The 13,259-nt window shown below is 37.3% G+C and overlaps 1 long non-coding RNA gene across 6 annotated transcripts; it reads right to left on the bottom strand.

Moving 5' to 3' along the window:
• Window positions 1–1,932: 1,932 nt before the first annotated feature.
• Window positions 1,933–11,952, bottom strand: LOC130926975 (uncharacterized). Of its 6 annotated transcripts, none has more exons than XR_009066326.1 (7): window positions 11,708–11,952; window positions 10,134–10,225; window positions 9,853–10,005; window positions 9,617–9,643; window positions 6,279–6,351; window positions 6,038–6,195; window positions 1,933–5,927 (listed from the first exon to the last, which is right to left on the bottom strand). It is a non-coding gene; the product is annotated as an uncharacterized LOC130926975 (long non-coding RNA). The 6 variants fall into 6 exon arrangements; XR_009066323.1 differs by having other exon boundaries at window positions 6,038–6,217; window positions 11,708–11,938; XR_009066321.1 differs by having other exon boundaries at window positions 6,038–6,351; window positions 10,134–10,250; window positions 11,708–11,938.
• Window positions 11,953–13,259: the final 1,307 nt, after the last annotated feature.

Here is a 13,259-nt window from a genome sequence, read left to right as displayed (position 1 = left end):
GATGAATCACCACCCAGAGCATGAGTGCCCTCTAGCGGAGAACAAACATTGTTACCGCTACTTATAACGTATAATGGAGTCATGTGGTTATTGTTGCGACGTCTCATTGGTACAACTGAGACGGCCACTGTCGGCACCTCTTGCGAGAATAAAGTCAATATGTACAATAAAGACGAAAAATGTAATGACTAGTGTAGCCCAAAGTAGTGGAGTAAGAGTTGTGTTTCATCACAAATCTACTCAAGTCAAAGTAAAAAGTATCGCGTGGTAAAACCATAAGGTGGAGTTTGACTTTTCTGGCAAGAGGGGCCAAAAATGTTGATGACCCCGAAACGCAGTGTCAGCAATAAAATCAACTTACACGATATATGCTCCGATAGTAGCTTAGCCCATGCTCGTACATACAGGCATCCCAGCTGTGTGTGCGTCTGCGTGTGTGCGTTTTTCTGTCTTACCTCGTGGAGAAGTAGACGCCGCATCTGTTTTGGCTGAATATTTCAGCCAGGAACATCATTTATAATAATACGTTGAAAATGAACTTTTTTTTTTTTTTTTACCTTGTTTCCATTTTTGGGGGTTAACGTCTGAAGTGGAGCCAACTGAAATTCCGCTCACCATTTTGGCGATGCTCTCCGGTGTTTCATGGTCCACATCTTCAGTTCTTGGTTCTCGCTCAGTAGTTGTTGTCGCTTTTGAAAGCTTAGGTTTGAAAAAAATGATGTATATCCATCTTGCCTCTTCTGACCTCCAGTGTTTTTTGGGGGTGGCTTAGCAAAGCAAATGACCGTCTCTAAGGTGCTAGTTGTCAGGGAGCGCGGGCGGGCAAGGTGGACCCAAATGCAGGGAAATGTAGGCAAGGCAGATGAATGGTGCAAAAATGATTTAATTAAAGCCAACGAAAAACAAAGTACAAACAAAGGCTGTGATAATCCAAAGAAGGCACTGAGGCAAACAAAAACTGTCACTAACAAAAGACTGCTTTTCAAAAACTCACTTGGAACACAAGGGCTTGGATAGGCGTGAATACTGCTGATGAGAACCTGACATGGACTTTGACGTTGACATAGACACTTACATTGACAATGACGCAACAAGGACTGAAAAGAAACTGGGTGCTTTTATACACACACACATGCAGACAAGGGGTAACGAGACAACGAGGAACAGCTGGGTAATACAGGAGGACTCACTATGTGCAGGCACGACAGGTGAAATCAATGGGTAATCACAGAGACAAGTCACACTAAGGAAAAAAACAACACAAAACCCAACACTAGTCACATGATCTTTTTGAAAAATATTTTTTTTACCCATTACAAAAAATGTTTTTTGTTCATTTCATTCATTTTTGTTGTTTGTTTTATTGCTTTACAACTTTTACAGACAACATTTTACCGGCAACGTCTTAATTTTAAATCCATATATTGGAAAGTCATTTATAAGATCCGACCGCGCACTTATGCGCGTGCGGTGGCCACGGACGACGGGGAACCCAGCCAGCAGGAGGAAAACTCGGTGGAGCAACAAGTGGCATCTTACCTTCGGAGCAAGGGAATAACGTTGGACTTGGAGCACATCGAGGCGTGCCACTCAATGCCGATGAGGAATGACAGACCGCCAGCCATCATCGTGAGATTTATCAGTCGAAAAAACAAGACAATGCTGCTGAAACAAGGTCGCAAGTTGAAGGGTACCGACGTATATATGAACGATCACTTAACACGGAAGAATGCTGATATCGCCAAAAAGGCAAGATATCTTAAAAAGCAACGCAAGATTCAACACACGTGGGTAGTCAATTGTAAAATATACATTAAATGGAACGGAACGCCTGAGGAAGCAAAAGTGCTGATGGTGCGAGATATTGAAGAGCTTGAAAAGTACTGATACCTATCAAGACCAGGTACCATCTCTGCATACAATGACTATGAACGATACATCAAACACACGAACTGTACTCAGGAATAAGAGCGACATTGATCCACTTCTGCGAACCCTTCAGAACAAACAAATAGAACTTGAGGCCTTTAAATCCAACGAGTCCAACAAAAGAGTCCCTAATATAGAAAGTGATCCTGACAATCATTTCTTTTCTTCTACTGTTACCAATTGCGATTATTTTTACACAAGATCTGTATGAAAATCATATCAACTCAATGGGCAAAACTGTCAATTATACATTTCAACAGCAGAAGCATGTACAAAAATGTCAGCTCTACCAAAGACTATCTGCACCAATTTACACACCCCTTCAGCATAATTGCGATCACAGAAACGTGGTTTAATATTGATAAAGGTATTGATTTTCTTATGGATGATTACGAATTAAAATACATAGAGAAAAGAAAACTGGTGGTGGAGTTGCCCTATATATTCATAAATCAATTAAATGTATGGTATTAACAGATACAGCTGCACTAGAAGCTATAATGCTGGGGGAAGTACAGCCACTGAGTTCTATCTCCTTTTTCTCACTCTACCTACAGTACCACTTGTCTTACTTAATTTCTATTTTCCAATGGTAATATCTAGTAATATGGTAATATCTGTCTAGTCTCTTCATCACTCGTCACCCGGTCTCCCCTTTCCCCCCACCCCTTTTTCAGCTGCAGCCTCCTGACTGTCCGGACCCCTGGCTGGATGGATGTCCTCGTTGCTACCCCCGTCTCATCTGGCTAGATGGACCTCTTCTTGTTCCTTTACTCCAATGTATCTTTACGGACTGTAACTTCGCCTGCTAATTCCCATTAGCAGTACTGGTGCTCCCTGCCTATCTGTCCCGGGAGTGGATCTCTCCTCAGTGTGGTACTTCCCAAGGTTTCTCATTTTCTCCCAAAGACTCTGGAGTTTTTGGAGTTTTTCCTTGCCGACATGGAGGGTCTAAGGATGGGGGATGCCCAGGACTTGAAATGTATGTATTCATCTTCATTGCTTCATTTGCTGTTTCTGATTTTGTATCATATTGCCTCTGCAAAGCCCTTTGAGACAACCTTGTTGTGATTTAGGGCTATACAAATAAAATTGAATTGAATAGATATGTCAAGAACACTTGGAATGTTTGACAATAGAGATCTCCAATGAAAAAAAGAAAAATATAATTGTCAGTTGAATCTATCGATCACCGGGTTCATGTATTGATTCCTTCACTGAATGGATGAGCCAATTGTTTTCCACTATTAAGCAGAAAACATTCTTCATCTGTGGAGATTTTAATATTGATTTATTAAATCCAAGCAAACTGGCAGCAATGGACAATTTTTTGGATACAATGTATAGTATGTCTCTTTACCCAACAATAACTAAACCAAGTAGGATTACATCACACACCATCACAGCTGTGCCACAGGCGCCAGTGAACTGGACAATGGATGTAAATTGGGACAGAAATCAAGAAAGAAGAGTTGGGATGCATTTCAGCCTCAGATCAAGCTACAGTATGCGTTATAAGGTGAAATAATCAAATGGGTAACCGTCAGCCATTCCGACAGAGTTATGTAACCAACGGGGTTGCATCCACACTTGTGTATAGCACAAAAAGGAACATTTGTGTGGTAATTTGCACTTTTTATTTTTGAGGATGATGTTTAACCCTTTCGGTTACAGTGGTCACATCAGTGGACATCTATCCAAAAGTTATCATTAGTTTACCTCACCACCGCCAGCCCAGGTCACAATTTTTGTTGTGGTAATAAGTAAAAGATATTGATAGACGTCCAATCCATTTTAACTGGGAGGGGCTGGAAGCGATCGAACAATCAGTTGAAATGGATTGAATACCGTAAGAGGCAGCCATAGAGTTAAGATATGAGAGGTCACAAGATTCATCAAACAAAACAAAATTAAATGAATAACTTTCCCACAGCAAAATTCACACATGGGACACTTATTTGAATTAATGTTATTATTATTATTATTTTTTTTAATCTTGATTTATTTCAATAATTTTTCATTTATATTTTGAAGTTTTGATTTTTTTTTTAGAATGAATTTCATTTCATGTAGAATTATTTCTATTTTATTACTTCATTACTATGTATTTTTTTTTCATGTGCTTTGTTTCTTAATTTAAAAAAATACTATTTAAGTATTTGATTTGCCCCCGCCCCCATGACTAGGGTCATAGTAGGGCCATCAGGGAGTGTCCCGCAATACAAACCCTCAAAACTCGGCTCAAGCACTTTTTGAAAGTAAACCAGTCCTGCAATCACTGACTTTTAAAGCGCCTGTGACACGATGAAATTAAATAGCATTATTATGTGAATTAAAATCATATTTTGAGATCATTCGACTATATACAACAATTTGGCAAAGCGCAGATGAAGAGAAATGTTTCTTTTAATCTGCCGTTTAGCCCCGCCTATCATTGTAGCACTCTAGTGCAGGGGTCCCCAACCTATTCCACAAAGGCACACTGTGGGTGCAGGATTTCATTCCTACCAAACAAGATGACAACACTTTTTCCCCAATCTGGTGTTTTACAAGTGCAATCACTTGATTGCAGTCAGGTGTGGCTTGTTTTAGCAGAAGCCTCATTGGCTCAACTGCCTCTGCTGGATCGGCTGGAACAAAAACCAGGACCCACAGTGTGCCTTGAGGACTGGGTTGGAGAACCCTGCTCTAGTGCCTCCATCTAGGTGATGACGTCGGCAGAGTAACGATTTCAGCTGATTTAGAAATCAGCCCAATGGGGAAGATTCAGAACGCGGAAAATGCAACAGACAGCAGCAAAATGTCATCATTGTTTTTATCTCTCTACTCCAATATTTTTACAGTATGTATCTAAGTAATTTCCCCCAATTGCTAAATAAATTGTATGGGATGAAAAATAAGTCTTGTGTTAAATAGAATTAGGCCTTGGGGTGGACCCTGAAAAAGTGCCTAGAAAATGGGTTTCGTTCCACTGTCTGGGCACTACTTGTTCAATGCATTTTTTGATAAGATAATACCCTTCTGAACTTTGGGTTAAAAGTTCACCCAACGTTTCCCTGCACCAATTTTGTCAAAATCTAGGAATATATATGTATAGAGTGGGGAGAACAAGTATTTGATACACTGTCCATGGGTTTTCCCATGGGCCGTGTATCAGTGTGTATATATATATATACATATATATATATATATATACACATATATATACACATATATATATATATATACACACACATATATATATATACACACATATATATATATATACACACATATATATATATACACACACACACATATATATATATACACACACACACATATATATATATACACACACACACATATATATATATATACACACACATATATATATATATATACACACACATATATATATATACACACACACATATATATATATACACACACACATATATATATATATATATATATATATATATATATATATATATATATATACACACACATATATGAAATGTGCACTCTCAATAAAACAATAGCACTTCATTGGAACATCCATCTTTTTTGGCAGTCAAATTGAACAAAGGTCTATTTTTTTGGAAAAGGGAAAAGAGCCTTTTTTTGTTGTTGTTTTAAAGGTGTTAAAATGGAGAGTAACATTTTGATAATGAAACTAAACATAGGAGAGATGGTGGGTGATTACTCATCAATATCAGTATCATCAGTGTCATCATCCCATTTCCTTTGAAATATTTTCACAGTCCTGGCAGTGGCATAAATCTGTACAGGACATTTTTGCAGACAAGCATGAACATCTTTCAGTCTCACACTTGCTTATCTTGCAACCACAGTGGATTACCTGTAGCACACTATCTGGGGCAGGATTTCTAGTCATCCATTTTACTGTTAATTCACCATCCTCAATGTCCCATCCATTGCCAATTGGTGAAGGGGCACACATCATACCAGTCAGACAATGTCGCATTACTGCTGCCTCGTAGTTTGCCCTTTTGCTGTGTTGGAAGAGAGCATCACTTGTTGGAGGAATGGACATTCCAGATACACAATGTCTTGACATAGAGAGAGAACTTTTAGATTCACATCATCAGGAATATCAACATACCCGGCTAGTGTTGGTTCTTCTGTTGCACCAATCGATTGTACTGTTCAACAGGCACAACAGCTTTCGCTTCACATACATTTAAATCTTCTGCTGTGGGAGGCCATGGGCATTTCAGTGAGGGTGATTCGCTTAGAATGGTCCTCAATAGCAGCCCTGCACTGTAAAGTGTCCTTCTTTGTTCTGTGGATTTCCAACCAGATGGTGTGCTAGCCATTTGTTCAGTGTCACTTTCTTGTCTTACCTCAGTAGAGTCGGTAGCTGATGTACCTGATGACTGAGGTATCCTGTCTAAAAGTTTCTGTTGATGATAAAGTCTCCAACAAAAAAAACAAAAAAAACATTTCAGACATGTTGCGCTGGAAAGGGGTGTGAAAAACTATGGGGAGAGATTTGTCTCAAAAATATTCTCACAAATACTTTCGCGATTTACACATATCTTTTGTCGATGCACAAATATATCCAAGATTTTCACATGTATTTTCGAGATCCACAAATATATCCATGAGTTTCACATGTGTTTTTGTAATCCACTAATATATCCTCGAAATTCACATGTGTTTTTTAATGTTGTGCGTGCACTCATCATGAATTATTGTTTGCAAACATTCGAATTGTATTTGTGAATCAGCGGCCGCGTGCATTTATTTTTGAGACAAACATAACAAGAACAAGTGCATTGGCGATTCACACGTGTTTTTCAAATTCACAAATACATCCGCGATTCTCACAAATACATGAGTGATTTTCACACGCGTTTTTCAGATCCACAAATACGTCCGCGTTTTCCACAAGTGTTTTTCAAATCCACAAATACTTCCGCAAGTTTCGCATGTTTTTTAATGATGTGCGTGCAATTATCATGACTTGACATTTTTTAAGTATTCAATTTTGCTTGTGAATTGCTGGAGCTGTGTTCTTTAACAGCAAACACGCGCATTTCTTTTTGAGACAAACGTCACTCGATGTTTCACCAAGATTTTCTCACACACAGTAAGCCGAGAATTTTCACGTGTCTCAAATAACCTCCGCCTTCATCTGATAGGTGGCAGTTTTGAGCGCATAGACTATAAAAGTATGATTCCCAAACTTCAAGAACTATCAAGACTGTCCGTGTACCTTGAGGCCGTTTGTTTTTCCTTCTAATTTTGGAAAATAAAAAACGAAAAACGAACCTTAATCCGTTTTTACAATGTCAATTTATTGAACTGAAGTCGAAAAACAAAATACGACCAATATTTGTTTTCCTCCGAGTTCGCTTTTACAATGAGCCTTGAACCGGAAAACGATGTTTTTCTTCAATAAGGCCTCGTCTTCCGGGTCATGGCTCATTGAATTCTTTGCAAAAACAAATCTTTATTTTTGGACAATTAGAGGCAGAAGACACTTTTTGTGTCACAACTTTTTAATGGCACCTATGTTTTACGCGGAGTTTTGGGATTATTTTCAGTTACCAGTTAGACCTAAGCAATATGCTAGTGTTGATGATGCGATTCCTTCAGGATTCATTATGCTGTGCAGAAATGTAAACATGCCATTTCAAACTTTATCTCCTCCAAATATACTAAATTCAAGTGTGGGGAAATTATGTTTACTACATAACAAAAATTTGAATAGATATACTCGATCTCTATTTCAGAACGAGATTAGATCCAAAGCATATGTTAAGTCTTTTTGGAGATATCATTTGGTCCACGCCTAAGTATGGACTATCCCCAATATGTTTCGGTTGACAAGTAAGGTCAAAGAAGTCGCTTTCAAAATTATCTATAGATAAGTACTATCCTGCAAACCACTACATGAAAAAAATTAAAGTGGGACATTGATACAGAGACAGTTCAGCACCTTTTTTGGACCTGCTCTTTTTCCAATAAATTTTGGAAAGAACTTTGCAAGTTCAGAATCAGGAGCCTACACATGTGGACTTCAAACTCAAATGGGAAAATGTCTTTTTTGTTTTTGTTTCTATAAGAATCTCAAGAAAGAGATTGTTTCTATTATTAATCTTGTCATTTTGTCGAAATTCTACCTACACAAATGTAAATTTAGCAAGCTGTTACCTTCTTTTTCTCACTTTCATAACGAGACTGTGTGCTACATAAATCTGTTTAAAAAATCAAATAATCTAAAAGCGGAAAATAACAATATTTGTGGAAAAACTTGAATCTCTTTGTGAATAATTGCTCACAGCATTATTCATTGTTTTTTTGTTTTTGTTTTGTTTTGTTATTTTCCTGATGTGCAATGTTTGAAATGTTTATAACCCCCTGGCATATTTGTGCTGTTGTTTTTTTTTTTTTGTTAATAAAAACAAATATTGGACATATTTTGTTTTTCGACTTCAGCTCAAAACCATTAATTGGTAAAATGGATTAAGTCTCGTTTCCGTTATTGAATTAGCAGTTTTTAATTGGGAAACGGGAGATGATTCATTTCTCTTTTTTTTTTTTTTTTTTTTTATTAACACACATAAAAACAAAAAATGGAATAGGGTAGGTTTTCCAACGGACCCAAGACACCTGTTTATCTGTTGCCCGGTGTAATGTCACCCGCTAGGTGTCCGTATGTGATCTGGGGATGGGGATGGCGTGGCTCTGCGGTAGAGTAGTTGTCCCCCAACCCAGAGGTTGTGCAATTCTCTGCCCTGATGAACTCGCCTAAGTATCCTTGAGCAAGATACTGAACCCCACATTGCTCCTGGTGCTGCGTCACCTGTATGTAGATGGCGATGTAGTGTAAAGCGCTTTGAGCGCCTTGAAAGGTGGAAAAGCGCTACATAAGTAGAACACCATTTGCCATCTGTGTTGATGGGCACTTTTGACCTTTCTATGCGCTCAATACTGCCGCCTATCGGACTGAGGCGGAGGTTATTTGAGACACGTGAAAATTCTTGGTTTACTGTGTGTGAGAAAATCTTGGTGAAACATCGAGTGATGTTTGTCTCAAAAAGAAATGCGCGTGTTCGCTGTTTAAAAAAAAAAAAAAAAACAAAAAAAACACAGCTCCAGCAATTCACAAGCAAAACTGAATGCCTAAAAAATGTCAAGTCATGATAATTGCGCGCACATCATTAAAAAAAACATGCGACATTTGCGGAAGTATTTGTGGATTTAAAAAACACACGAGGAAAACGCGGACGTATTTGTGGATCTGAAAAACACGTGTGAAAATCACTAATGTATTTGTGAGAATCGCGGATGTATTTGTGAATTCGAAAAACACAAGTGTGAATCGCGAATGCGCTTGTGTGAGAAAATTTGACCGTTTCTTGTTATGTTTGTCTCAAAAATAAATGCACTCGGCCGCTGATTCCCATATACAATTCGAATGCTTACAAACAATAATTCATGATGAGTGCACGCACTACATAAAAAAAACACATGTGAATTTCGAGGATATACTTGTGAATTACAAAAACACATGTGAAACTCATGGATATATTTGTGGATCTCGAAAATACATGTGAAAATCTCTGATATATTTGTGCATCTACAAAAGATATGTGTGAATCGCGAAAGCATTTGTGAGAATATTTTTGAGACAAATCTCTCCCCATAAAAAACTAATTGGGGGAAATCACACTTCAATCTTCTTTTCAGCATATCCCGCCTGAAACAAAGTTAAAGGGAAAGATGAGCACAAGACACACATATTCACATCACACACACCCACATAATACATTCACTCTTGCGCTTATATTTCTCATTCACACAAATACACCAAAGAGAACAAAATGAAACGTTCTCTCAAGGCTTTTTTTCAGAGACTAAATAAAAAAAATAAAAAAAAACTTTTTAGTATGAATATTTATAAATTACCTGTAGTCTGAAGCATCAAGATCCTCATGGTTCTTCACGATGTTCACGAACAACCTTCTTGGCTTGTCCATTCTGAGCACTTCTTTGTCAACGATAATCCTTTGACGGATCACTTGTTCACAAAAGAGTTTGTAGCTCTCAGCATAGGGTTGTCTGAAACACACACACACACACGCACGCACACACCCACACACACTTAGGATGTGCAAAGAGTAACGCTTTCGATGCTTTGGCTAAAGGCAAGCAGAATACAAGTGACATGTTGTTGACCAACGCTTTACCTTTGAAATGTGTCATTTTACAGCGAACTTATCCACATCAGCACCAAGTCCAAGCCCACCAAGTCCAGGAAAGAAGTGCCCTTCCAAAACAACTGTCATATGAAAGTGCAATAGATGCTTTTGCATCAGTGAAGACAATGTGAGTAAGGTTATAGGTCGAGGTGAAAAAAAGTTGCATTTTAAAGTGTTCGGTTTGTCTTTATATAGGTTTGTGTTGGTGGGGGGTGTTAATCATATTGTAACAACAATTGTAAAAGTCATCAAGATTGTGTTCAACTGCAGGTTTTTTGTTGTTGTTTGTTTTCCCTTCGGTCATTAAAAGTTCAATTATCCCTCCCCCTCCAGCACCTCAACCTATATGTATTCATGATCCAGATCAATTGAGATCACAGACAATGGTTTTGGAGCTAAGTTTTCTGTTGTGTTGAAGCACATGTCTTTTGGACATTCTCTTCCTACGTTTGATACATTATGACAAAACACACACACAAGCACCACATACAAAATTATCCATCTCGCAATGTGAAACAAAACACCTGGAATGTGAAGCGTTGCATTGAAAACCTCAGTCCATGTAGAACTGTAACATATATGTATTTATTTTTTATTTTTTAATGTTAATTTTATTTATATATGAAAAAATACAATTATACATTAATACAAATCTATTGGGTTTATTGATAATTTATTGATTAAAAAATCATTAAGATTATAATGGAATTTAAAAAAGTAGATATTTATTTATATCATAGGTAAATACTATGACCCTTTAGTATAAAACTAAAACTAACCAAAACTAAACTACAAGAGTATTTAACTGCCATTAGTCAATACTTAGTATTATATATTTAGTGTTATTATATTTAGTAATACTACTACTACTAATAATATAGTATTATATAATATTATAAAATTAAATTAAAAAATAAATTATTATGAATTTATTAAATTTATTATTATTAAATTAAAATTATTATTATACAATTTAATAGTAATATTTAGTGTTATTTTTTTTTAATTCATAATAATTTTAATAGTTTTAAAATAGTTATATATATACATTTGTATTAATGTATAATTTTGGTTCGTTTAGCTTACTACTGACAACAACAGAAGTGCGCTTATTCTTAACTGGGAGGACTGGCTATGGATTCTCACGTTTCTGTGCCAATGACGGTGCTAGACGTCCAATCCATTTGCAGCCTTCCAAGGCAAACCGAAGTGAATGTTTCAGGTTTTCAGTCAGTGGCGGTCAGTGAGTTAAATGAGTGGTATATCAATGCTTAAAGTCAGTCGTTAGTTTTAAATAGGCTTTACTACACCCTTTTTTCAAAAGTTCACAGTCGGATCAGAAAGTGTCTCAAAACCGCGGATGTATTATGTATTGTTTCCATTGTTTCAAATGAGACTGACAGTTTGCTTAATATGTCTAGTAATCTGACAAGTATACATTTCCCCGAGGTGGGGCCAATAAAATGCCCTTTTATATTGATCCCCTAATGATCTGAAGAAACAAATCCAGTCCCAACAACGTTTGCAGTGAACCTTGAAGTCAAATAAAAACGTGAACTCACCAAGCGAAGCCCAAATGCCAAGCACGGTCAACGCTTGGAAAAGGAGCGATTGTGCCTTCTTCATCTCTCAGGTCCAGATAGAAGATCAGCCAGATAAACTTCAGAGGAGAATTTAATACGACGCAAGCCTCTTTCGCTCTGTGACAGACACACAAGCTTGACTACGTCACGCACGCACGCACGCACGTCCAACGACACAAAGGCTGGAGGATGACGCTCTAAAGAACTCGTGCATCAAAAGAAAACAAACATACAAACAAAGAAGAATTCGTGCATCAAACACGTCTCAACGTCACGTGGAACATTTGGAAATTAGGGTCGTACTAGTGATGGAGAAACCTTAGCTTTCTGAAGCAGTAAATATATATCAAGCAACGTGTCGAAATGGTTCATTCAGTGTTATGAAGCATTTGCCACGAATCAGTGTGGTGAGTCACGACAGACGACACTGCTTCACCGCTGCTTTCTGTACCGCTGAAGCAAATGTGTTGAGATGGTTCCGTGCTACGAGGCATTTGACACAATTCAGTGTGGTGACATCTTCTGGACAAAAATATATTGAATTGTCATCTAACCAAATGACCAAGTGTCATCTGAACAATGAAACCTGTGGGTGGTATGGTGGTTATATACTATGTCTGATGTGCGAGCAGTAGTGGGTTTGACCACTAGCCTGAAATGTATTCTTTATTCTTCCCCCAGATTAATAAAAAAAAATAAATAAATAATAATAATAATAATGAAAACAAACAAACAAAAAAAAGCTGTTGTGTTACTTTTAAATGAAATACGCAAATGCTTGTGCAATAGGGAACTCTTGATGGTAGGTGTATAGAATGCTAGTGACACTGGGATGGGGATTTGGGTGTTTCACACATTTTTATTTAAAAACAGAATCATCTCAGCAGCATTTGGTTTCAGCCGGTTCCTCTTTTTGCTAATGACCTCTCCAGCTTTTGACAATATTCTCTCACATGGCACGAACAAATATACAAACTGACAGATAGACAAACAAACACAAAAACTGACAAACAGACAGACACAAAAACAAACACAAAAACTGAGACACAAAAACTAAATTGTGTGTGTGTGGGGTGGGGGATGCGTGGGTGTGTGTGTGCGTGTACTATGGCGAGAGGCTGACGTGACTGACCTGAAAAGAAACTGCTTTTCTGTACTGTTTCTCTTTTTTATTTACCAGCTTTCAATTTAACATGTTTAACAATTGTACATGCAGTCTAAACATTAAGTATATGAAAATGTCTTGTAAACAGTAAGAATTCAAGTGTGAACATTTATAACAGCTAGTATGACTTGAACAACATTATACAAATCAATACGACGACTGTGCAAACATGTCATTGTAACACAAATGACATACGACTTGAACAGTACACTTCAAACAGACAACTTATTGTTCATGGCTGATGTGACATTATTACTTTTTGCTTTTTACTTCAATGTTTCTGTTTTTTGTTTTTTTTTTCTTCTTTTTTTCAGAGCATTTTTTTAAATACATGCACGCACATATGCACCCCCACCACAGAGACAC

Source organism: Corythoichthys intestinalis, chromosome 1 (genome assembly GCF_030265065.1).
Source record: "Corythoichthys intestinalis isolate RoL2023-P3 chromosome 1, ASM3026506v1, whole genome shotgun sequence".
Lineage (NCBI taxonomy): Eukaryota > Metazoa > Chordata > Actinopteri > Syngnathiformes > Syngnathidae > Corythoichthys > Corythoichthys intestinalis.
Note: the sequence above shows the minus strand (reverse complement) of the source record. Positions and strands in the feature narration are given on the sequence as shown.